Below are 10,201 nucleotides of genomic sequence, written 5' to 3'. Positions count from 1 at the left end.
GACTACTATTGGAGGTCCAGAAAGGCTTTTAGATTCAACTTGAGTATAGTTATCGTTCATCATTCAACTGTCCCATACGTAGTGTTGTCGTTGTCATATAATATAAAGGGCTGTCGGCGTCTGCTCTGTTATCTGTTTACCACCGTGAGACTAGAGGCCAGTGCATTCTGTGTGTATTAATATGGATGTTGAGTCATCACAAATGTTTCACACCCTCTGATTGTCAGATTTAGAATATATTTTGTAAATTTAAAGTATATTGAGCTATTTTCAATACCAAAAACCTGAACCTTAGCTGTACGAGTGATAATAAGAGGACGGGGTCAGTAAGACAAGTGAGCAGGTGACTGAGTGTGTATCTGTGCATGGTTTTTAAAAATCATATTTAGGTATGACTTGAATATGAACTGCATAAATACTATATTTAAAGTAGTGTGTGGGTGCAGTTGGGGGGCAGCTGCATGTGCAGGGAGTGGTGTTCCACCCCCATAGACCCTGAATGTCATTATTTGCATAGTAGGCTAATTTATATCATCTATTATCATTATGCTATGAATGCCTGATTCCCTTAAGAGTTTTTCTGTTTGTTTTTGCAAGCGTACTTGACATGATGGATGCTTGTCGCCACTGGGGCCTTGCAAGCATGATGTACAATACTTTGAAAGCATGAATGCATGTTCAAAAAAACAAAAACAAAGCTATTGTAGAATGAGTTTCATAAGATGACAAAAAGAGCTTTCTAGTTTTGATAAATCTGTGTGCACTTTACATGCCTCCATGATGGAATTAAACTTGTGACAAATGAGAGGATGATGTTGGACATGTTTCCATCTGCATGCCACTTTAATCCATAAATAAATAAATGCAAGCATGAAATTCACAAAATACATAGGCTACATAGATTATATTTTTAAAAAAGAAAAAAAAAGAGAGAGATGATTAGGGAATTAATTTAGAAATAAATACAAATAAATGAGTAAATAAATAAAAGAATAATACATACATACATGTTTTTTTTACATTATGAATGACCTTTTTATTTATTTCAGGGGGCATTGATTTTATTTACTCCACATTTTAATTCCAAATGGTATATTTGTTTCAATCCATTATATTCCAGTGAGGGAGCGTAATAGCGGATATCATTATTTCATGATTTATTTCATAGCTATATGTATTTATTTGTATGTATTTATCTATTTATTTGATATTGATGAGCATTCTATATTATCTGTGTGTCTGCTGTTTGGAGCTGGACTGATATACAAGTGGTTTATCTACAACAGCATAAGAGCCACATTGAAGAAGTCTAAAGAACAATATTTAAAAGAGGTACCTGCTATGGTGAGTAAGGGACACGTGGAGAGAGGATAGGTGAACTGTGTAGTTTGTTCAGGGAAAAGGTAAATGCTACAAATAAATGGTAAATACATGATTTTTAGTATTTTTAAACTGAAAAATTTAAACTCAACTCTAAATTTGACTTTTTAATTGGTCTTCAACACAAAACCACAATACAAAGATATGTGACTGAGGTGAACTGTATCTGTCAAGGAGTTGAAGAGTCTTTAAATAAAGGAAAAATAAATAAATAAAACAATGTTAAAGGGGAACTGGCTCATTTCCTGTACTATATTATTATTACTCAGTTAGTGCAGTGTATGATTCACAATCCAAAAAACGCCACCTTAAGAGGCCTCCTTAAAAGCTTTCTTCTAATTGGCCAAACATCTGGCTGCTTCATGCTACGAATATCCTAGAGCACTGAGGTTGTTTGAGGCTCTGTCATGTTGATGAAACCGGTTTGTGACATGGAGCATTATCCTCCTGGAAGTCTCCAATAGAAGACGGTGAACTGTGGCCTTTAGTTTAGTTTAGTTACTTTATTGTCTTCCTTGGGAGAAATTTGTCTTGGACAGAAGAGAAAATATCTGTTCACATATAACAGCACAAAACACAAGAGACAATACACACATTCTGACCCTTTGATCTGCTCATAAACTGTAAAAAGAATGGACGTAGCACCCGTGGCGTCACCCATTGGTTTGGGGGAGTCTGTTTTGTGCTCCTACTACAGGCATTTGAACTGCGCCATCTTGGATTTTAGTGGGAGTATACTTTCCATATTTGGAGGAGCCGGCTGAGAACCCGCCCACTGAACTCGAACCAGCTAACGGCCGGTAACTGTCTGTGAACTTGTCACTCAACGTAACACTACCTATGCACTAGCGTTTGAGCTAAGCTAATTAGCGGTGCGCCAGCTCTGCCCGTATCTCCCCTGTTACTGCACGCACAGTTGAAAGGATGGTATCTATCTGCTGGTCATGGACTCTGGAGTGAGGCAAGACACGAAAAAAAAAATGTTGGCGTATCCCTTTAAACAGTCATATCAGCTAGGTTTAAAGGATGTACTGTAACCTGCAATAGCAACTCCCAAAGTTCCATTTGTTAAGATAGACATGCCTGGCCATGGTAACAGTTAGCTGGGGCCTTATGCCAGCAACTTCCTCTCCACAATGTTAATGAGGAGAAGGTATTAACTCCTGCTGACAGTCGTTAATGGCAAAGAACAACTCTGCAGAGAACTGGACAATCACCAGATGAACAGCATCCAACCGTGCTGCCTCCCGCCTCCTGCTCTGTTTGATTTTTCATGTAACCGTGACACAGCTCTCAAACTATTATTTGCACAGTAAGCGTCATAGAGATAATTCAATAATGAATACCGACCTTTAGCCTGAACTTTAAAATTTAGTTTGAAGGTTTACACTTTGTAAAGCTTAAGTTGTTTGTAAGATTCTACAAACTAACAAGTGTAACTCCATCTAACCACTTTGAAGCCGAGGAGCAGCTGTGCTCAGTGGATCATTGACTGACTTGTTTACTCAGAGTCACCTGCTGGGCTGGGACACTTGGCATGTATAACAATGAACACATTTATGAGTGTGTGTTTGGGTTAGAAGCAGCTCCCTCTCAGACAGGCAGATTAATGCTTGTGTAGTGGCCTCTCTTAGTGGTATACTCAGCCACATCAATCTGTGAAGACTCCTTGAAAACCCATTTTAAAAAGAGTAGGTCACCCATAGCTGTTAGACTTTTAAAGGGGGAACTGCAGAAAAATGAATGAGATCACGCTGCCTCCATGTGCAGCTCCTCTTTCAGTGTTTACAGGCTTTTAATAGTCAAGAGTATCAGAGATCTGTAACTTCTCTGCATTTAAATATCTAATAACAACTAAACCTATGTTTTATGTTGTCAATGTGTTCAACCATCATCACAAATGTTTCCATTTAATCATGGTAATGGTATTATTGGTGGCTTGTCAATGACATCACATCCTATGATCCTGTTTCAGTATTGTGTTTGTCTGGCTGAAGCTCACCATTGTGATTGGGCGTCAGAATCTTAAAGCCCCAGTATTTGGCTTTTTATTAGCAAAAATCAAATATTGCTTTCATATCATGCAGCGTCTGTTGTCTGTCTGACGTCTGCCTGATTTCACGTGAATGCAACATCAAGAATACGTTCCAATATGAAACTGCACCGCTAGATGGGGGTAATTCCTACATATTATGCCTTTAAGTTATCAAAGGAAATAAATTGAGTATACAGTAGCCTTTGTGTTGCAACATTTTCAACATTAGACTGTTTTATGAAGTGTTTCAGTGGTGAAGACAACAACTCATGATTCCATGCTATGGGACTCCTAGAGGCAGACACTACAGATTTTTGCTGCTACAAATGGTGTATGCATTTAAAGTCTTGTCCTGTGTGTGTCCCAGAGGAGGAGGCTGAGATGAGCAACAAGGCATCGTACACTGGATTCTCACACGCTCTTTGTTTGTTGTGGCGTGATGACCAGAGAGTGACTGATATCAGGAGATGGACTGACATCAGTAGATGGACATTTTGGCAAATTCACCTATTGCCATAATCCCTATAGTTTTAGGAGTGGGGTTATTACCTTTAATTGTCGGTGCAAGCTGTTTTTCGATCAGTGGGGCAGAGACGCAAGCTGCTCAGCTAATGCTACGGAGGCTCATGGTATTTCCACGTTTCCCTTATCAAACTAAATACACAATCCAACAACTCCAAAACGCCCTCGTGGACAAGTTGTGACCTGCACATTCACCACGCTATGAAATATTGTATAATTATGTAACATTACGACACATTAAGTAAATACTCTGAACTACTTGTGCTTTTGAAATCACAGGAGTCTCGGCTACGCATTTGCCCTTGCAAACTACTATGTCTCCTTACGTTGCATTATGGTGAATGTGCAAGTCACAACTTGTCCACCACAGTGTTTTAGAGTTGTTGGATTGTGTAGCTATTTGATGAGTTTGATGAGAGAAAGGCAAAAATACAGCACGGTGCAGAGCTCACATCTCTGCCCCGCCGATCTAAAAACAGCTTGCACAATCAATTAAAGGTAATGAACCTACTCCTAAGACTATGGATTATGGCAACAGGTGAATTTGCCAAAATGTTGAAATATCCCTTTAAATTATATTATATATTAATAGAATTTTGCACAAAATTTGGCCTACATCGTCTGATAGAAGAGTTATTACACTAATTTTAAGAGCCACAGTGGGCTCTTCAATTTTCTTAAGTGTGGATAACGTAGAGATTCATCCATATTGAGACTTTTTTATAACCCAATACCAGTACAAACTCCTCGTTGTCCCTTTAAAATGTGTTAATTTTTTTTTTTTTTTTTTTGGGGGGGGGGGGGAGAAACGTGTTGTAGTTCTCTCAGAGGACTAGAGGCTGACTGGAGTGCAGTCGCCTCACACCTGGAAAGAGTATGAAGCAGGTGGGACAGATGTCCTGTAGGACATGTTTAAAAAAAAACAACAACAACAACCCTAATGCGAATTTTTTTTAGCCATGAACAAGAGCCTCAATTTCTGATAGCCTAACGTGTCTTCTATTTTATTATAATGGTTTAATTTACGTGAATAAAAATAAAGATAGTAAAAAAAAAAAATCCGCCGTCGTCATCAGTTACCTCCTGAGTGGCCAGTTCTGCTGAGCGTGACGTCGGCGATGCCAGCGTGGAATCACGTCAAGCGGCAGTCCAGGAAGTAAACTGTCCGGTTCAGCCTGCAGGACACACACACGCCAGCGCACTGACTACGTGTCTTTGTGGACCCTTTTCAACGCGCCTGTCCTCGCCACTGACTCTCAGCGTCCTCGGACGAACCGTCAGCCGTGTGCAGTGAAGGTAAGGGCTCCGTGGAATCGAGCAGGGACCGCGGTGTGAAGCTGGCTGGCTGTCTGTAGCTAGCTCTCCGCTCCGCTTGTGTTGTGTCCTGCTCTGCGGGCTGTCTGTGAAACACGGACTTCACTGCAGCAGCTGTCCTCGCCTCATTTCTAATGTCCGCTGTGAGACAGGCGGAGAGCCGGGGACACTGCGGCTGTCCGTGGACAGGAGGACGCAGCAGTTGACAGGCGGAGGAGCCTCCTGTCCTCCTCCTGTCCTCCTCCTGTCCTCCTCCTAGCCCGGACAGCAGCAGTGCACCTGTCTCAGCCACCACCAGGAAGATGTGTGCCAATGACAGATGTTGTTACACAGGACGGCTGATAGTATCTGTAACCTAACTGCCTAGAAACCCTGCGATACTGCTACAACAACATGTCAGTGATGTTAGAACTAGACCCAGACTAGACTAGTGTGTGCTGTACTTAAAAGGTAGTTTTCATATTCATTTATACGTATATTTGATATTAAAAGCGCCTCCTACTGCTCAGTATAGAGAATGTTAGACAATGTAGGTTTGACATACCGTAATAACAATTTAGTGGACAAGTGGGCGTGTCCTAAATCCTGAATTTCAGGTACTTCAGTGGAATTTTCAATTTGAGTGTGGCATACAGTAACTTACCGTCTGAAACGCTCGTATCACCATGACAACGCAGTCTGGGATAGTGACATGTGAGATAAATAAAACACTTAAACAATAAACCAGTGAAAATGACATGCACAAGATTTGTTCAGGCAACTCCAATTAAGACAAACCAAAGAGTAGCGAGGCTAACGTTAGCTTGTGTATGCTAACGTTAGCTTTTGAAGGCTAACCTAGCATAGCAGCAGCTACTAACATGTCTGTCCAGTCACAATAGCTACAACACTGACTTTAATAGTCTGTCAAGTCACCGGTTACACTGAGGTGAGGGAGGTGTGTGTGTGTGTGTGTGTGTGTGTGTGTGTGTGTGTGTGTGTGTGTGTGTGTGTGTGTGTGTGTGTGTGTGTGTGTGTGTGTGTGTGTGTGTGTGTGTGTGTGTGTGTGTGTGTGTGTGTGTGTGAGCACACTGCTTCCAGTTTTTTAATACTCAGATGTCAAAACTACCATGTTTCTGATATAATGACATCTAGTTAGGGATCATGAGGAGGTTTCAGAGCAGCAGAGTTAGTCTGTGATCATAACATGTGACAGCTGCTGTGTCTCATACATCCTTCAGCTGGCTAGTTCAACTCAAACTGCTGCAGCAGCATTTATCCATGGATGAATGTATTTGAGTGAGTGCAGCAGGGTTCTTCTTCCCACTGCATGGATCCATCATGTTCCCTGTTGGTAATTGATCTCCAGAAACATGTTGAATTACTGCAGCTCAGTGTGTTCTCTTGTGTCTGAGGCAGCGTACGGTAGCAGCCTGCAGCACTGTAGTAGTTTTTAATGATGTAGACAGGCTACATACCGACTCTGGATCAAGAGACAGCTAAAAAACCACAGCGTCTCACTTTCATCCTGACACCACTTCTGGTCCTGTTAAAGCAGATATCAGTGGCACGGCCGTTTCGGCTAATGCTGTGTTCAAGGCAGGCTTTTGAAACCGTAAGTTACTGCTTCAAGTCACAACTATGACTTGGTAGCGTTCCAGGTAACCCGTAGCTCGTGTTTTTACCGTCCTGTTGTCTGTGAAAGTTCCCTATAACGGCCACTCGTAACTTCCGACCCGTGAACTCGTACCAGATCGAACTGGTATGACTTCACAGGAAGGAAAAACACAAAGTACGAGTTTCCTTGAACGCACCATGAGTTAGCAGCCCCCGCCCTTGTCAGGCATCAATTGGTCCTCGTGCTACGTCACCACATTCACGCGCATCCCTTGGCTGCACACACAGCCCTTCATGCCGTTCTCTCCCCTCATTGGATAACACTTGTATCCCACAAGGAAAATTTTCTCCTCGGGTTACAGCAGAGCAGAGTGACGGAGAGACTCGTGTTTAGGCTGAAATACTTCATGTAAGTGATTGCTGACGGAAAATAGGACTATTTAGGACTTATATTAACAAAAACATTCCACTGATATCTGCTTTAAGTGTTTATAGAGGTATAATGGCAATATTGGCATTATTCTTTGTCACATCTTTGTCAACCCCCCAGGATAAACAAACCCACGTATGGACCTTGTTAGATTCTATACAGGACTCATGTGGTATGGGGTTTCTGGGTCACAGAGGTCTAGTTACACCAGCGCATTTCACTTTTCAAACCTGTAGTGTTAAAATGACACTATTTTTTTATTTATTTGTTTATTTGAATGGGACAGTGCACATTAATGGACAAAAAACATGTAGGCCTAAATGTGCCGGATTGTAGCAAGGTGCTAATTTCCGTCCAGAGTCCCATAAACATAAAAACAGTTCAATAACAGTACACATAATAATGTGTAGACAACACAAAAAGACAAAAAAGTGACTATGACAATGAAAAACATATTGATAAACACATTCCACAGGTAGGGGGACCATAAGAGACAGGCAGAGCATAAGACTACAGATATCTAGAACAAAGACAGAGCTAGCCACGCCCCCACACATTTGTAAAACCTCAAGGATACACACACTGAATGTAAACAGAAGTTTTAAAAAAGAAAACCCCAGGTGAACACAGCACTGTGTGACATAAAATAAGCATTGCCTATGAAATGAAATAAAACAAATACAAATATACAAAACAAATGCAAAAATAAAACACAGAGTATGGGATGTCCCAGCTGATTGGCTGCTGATCATGGCATTTGCATTAAAGTATATGACTGGCAGATCAGCTGTGGTTGCTGCTCTGGTGTTTGCAGCTGAGAGAAGCACTGAGCTGTGTGATGTAATCCCACTTCCCACCTTTTCCACAGACACCACCTGTAACTCCACATTTCCTTTTTTGGCTCTGACACACACTACACACCATTCATCTGGGCTTGACAGTAATTTAGCTTTATTAGGAGTGTGAAAAGATATTTCACAGTAGAATCCCAATTCTGTCTCTGCCAATTCAGAATCAATTCGTAAATGCCAAGAAATCAGTTCATGTTTTTCAGTCTTGTAACAGTGTCAGTTGACTTTCCAGAGAAGGCGCGGTGTCAGGTTCTGCCCAGGTATTCCTCCTTGGTGTGGGAGAGAACAAAGTGCAGCCTGAGCTATGGGAAACATAAAGGAAAAAGTAATTCAAGCTGCTCTGGCTTGAGTGGAGTAGCTATTGGACACATTTCAGATTTTACAACCTGGAGGAGAAGAAGGAGCTTGATAAGAACCACCATATCTGAAGTGTAAAGAGCCTATTAGATCTGATAATCAATAAAGCCAGTCATGTAGAGAGCTCATAAAAAACAAACAAGATGGATTAACATTGTCATTTTGACATTAAAGATGTATTAATTGATCTCCTGTTATCAGTTATGCATTATAAGTAACGCGCAAGAAAAACTTAAAGTGATAGTTCAACATTTTGGCAAATTGGCCTATTGCCATAATCCCTATAATTTTAGGAATAGGTTCATTACCTTTAATTGTCGGTGCAAGCTGTTTTTTGATCAGCGGGGCAGAGATGTGAGCTGCACAGTACTTTCGCCTAAACTAAATACACAATTCAACAACTCCAAAACACTGTGGTGGACAAGTTGTGACCTGCACATTCACCACGCTATGATAACGCATAATTATGTAACATTACGACACATGAAGCAAATACTCTGAACTACTTGCTTCTGAAATCACTCCGCCCAGCAGCCGTATAGTATATATTTTCCCAACTATATTTAAGTTCCATGTTAAAGGCCAACCTTCAATTTTATAAATTTTTGGTTTATTCTGGTTTGTTCCCATACATTCCCGTTAACCGGAAAGTTACTACTAACGGACTAATTAGTAAGGAGTCAGCCTGTCGGCCCTGGACATATTGAGCTGCTGGAAATGAAAACGAGTTCCTCTGTGTTTTCAGAGCCTAGCTTGTTAGCTTAGCTTGAGGTGGGCCTGCTGTGCAGCTTCTCCTCTGATTGGATGTTTCCACTTTGACTACCTGAAGCTGCACTGGTCTTGAGTTGGTCGTAGTTGTTGGTACAAAGCCTTGTTATTGTAGCCTGACAAGCCAGACTATATCATTAAAATGTCTAGTCTGGCAACGACCGGTAGACCTCGGCTCAATCTAGGGGGCGGGATGAAGGCTGTCTTTCAAACTGCCTCTGCACCAATAGGGTAGCGCTACGACCAATCAGAGCAAAGAGCAGGATGACGTTAGCCTGACAAGCCAATTAAAATGTATGTCGTCATCGCGTTAAGCCCGCCCAACGACTCTCTAAACAGATATAGCTCTGTGATTGGTGAACACGAGACTCAAAAAGTTCCTATGGCTCGTTTCTAGACCCACCTATGGAGCAAATATATTTGCTGCCGCTAGGGTGCAGCTAGATTTCTAGGCTATTGTTATTGACCTCTCTCCTGCTCTCTTTGCTTGTGTTTCACTATTTCTTTCCCTTCTTTTGTAATAATGAAATAGTTAACACCTCCATTTTATTTATCCATTCATTTAGTCATTTATTTTTAGCAGGGACAGTGCACAGCTCTGAGCCCTACCAGAATTAGCTCCAGCTAAATTTCATCTGAGGTCCCTGGACAGGAAACAGAAAACATATCTGCTAGACAAACATACAATAACAATAACAAGATTTCACTAAATTAAAAAACAAACAAACATTGAAACTACAGCAATGTAGTTTCATAGTATTAAAGATAACAGTGACAATAAAATCCCAATGATAAGACAACAATAAAAAGATTACACTACATTAAAAGTCCAATGTTTGCATTTTTCATTGATGGGTACATGATTGGGTTGATTTTAGCCATGATTCCATCTTGGTTTTAAAGCCAGTAAAGCTGTTTTTACTCTTGTGTTGACTTCCAGTCATTTGT

The sequence above is a fragment of the Trachurus japonicus genome, chromosome 8 (assembly GCF_045865225.1).
Source record: "Trachurus japonicus isolate A0001 chromosome 8, Traja_1.0".
Lineage (NCBI taxonomy): Eukaryota > Metazoa > Chordata > Actinopteri > Carangiformes > Carangidae > Trachurus > Trachurus japonicus.
The sequence above is the reverse complement of the archived record's forward strand: the minus strand, read 5'-3'. Positions refer to the sequence as shown.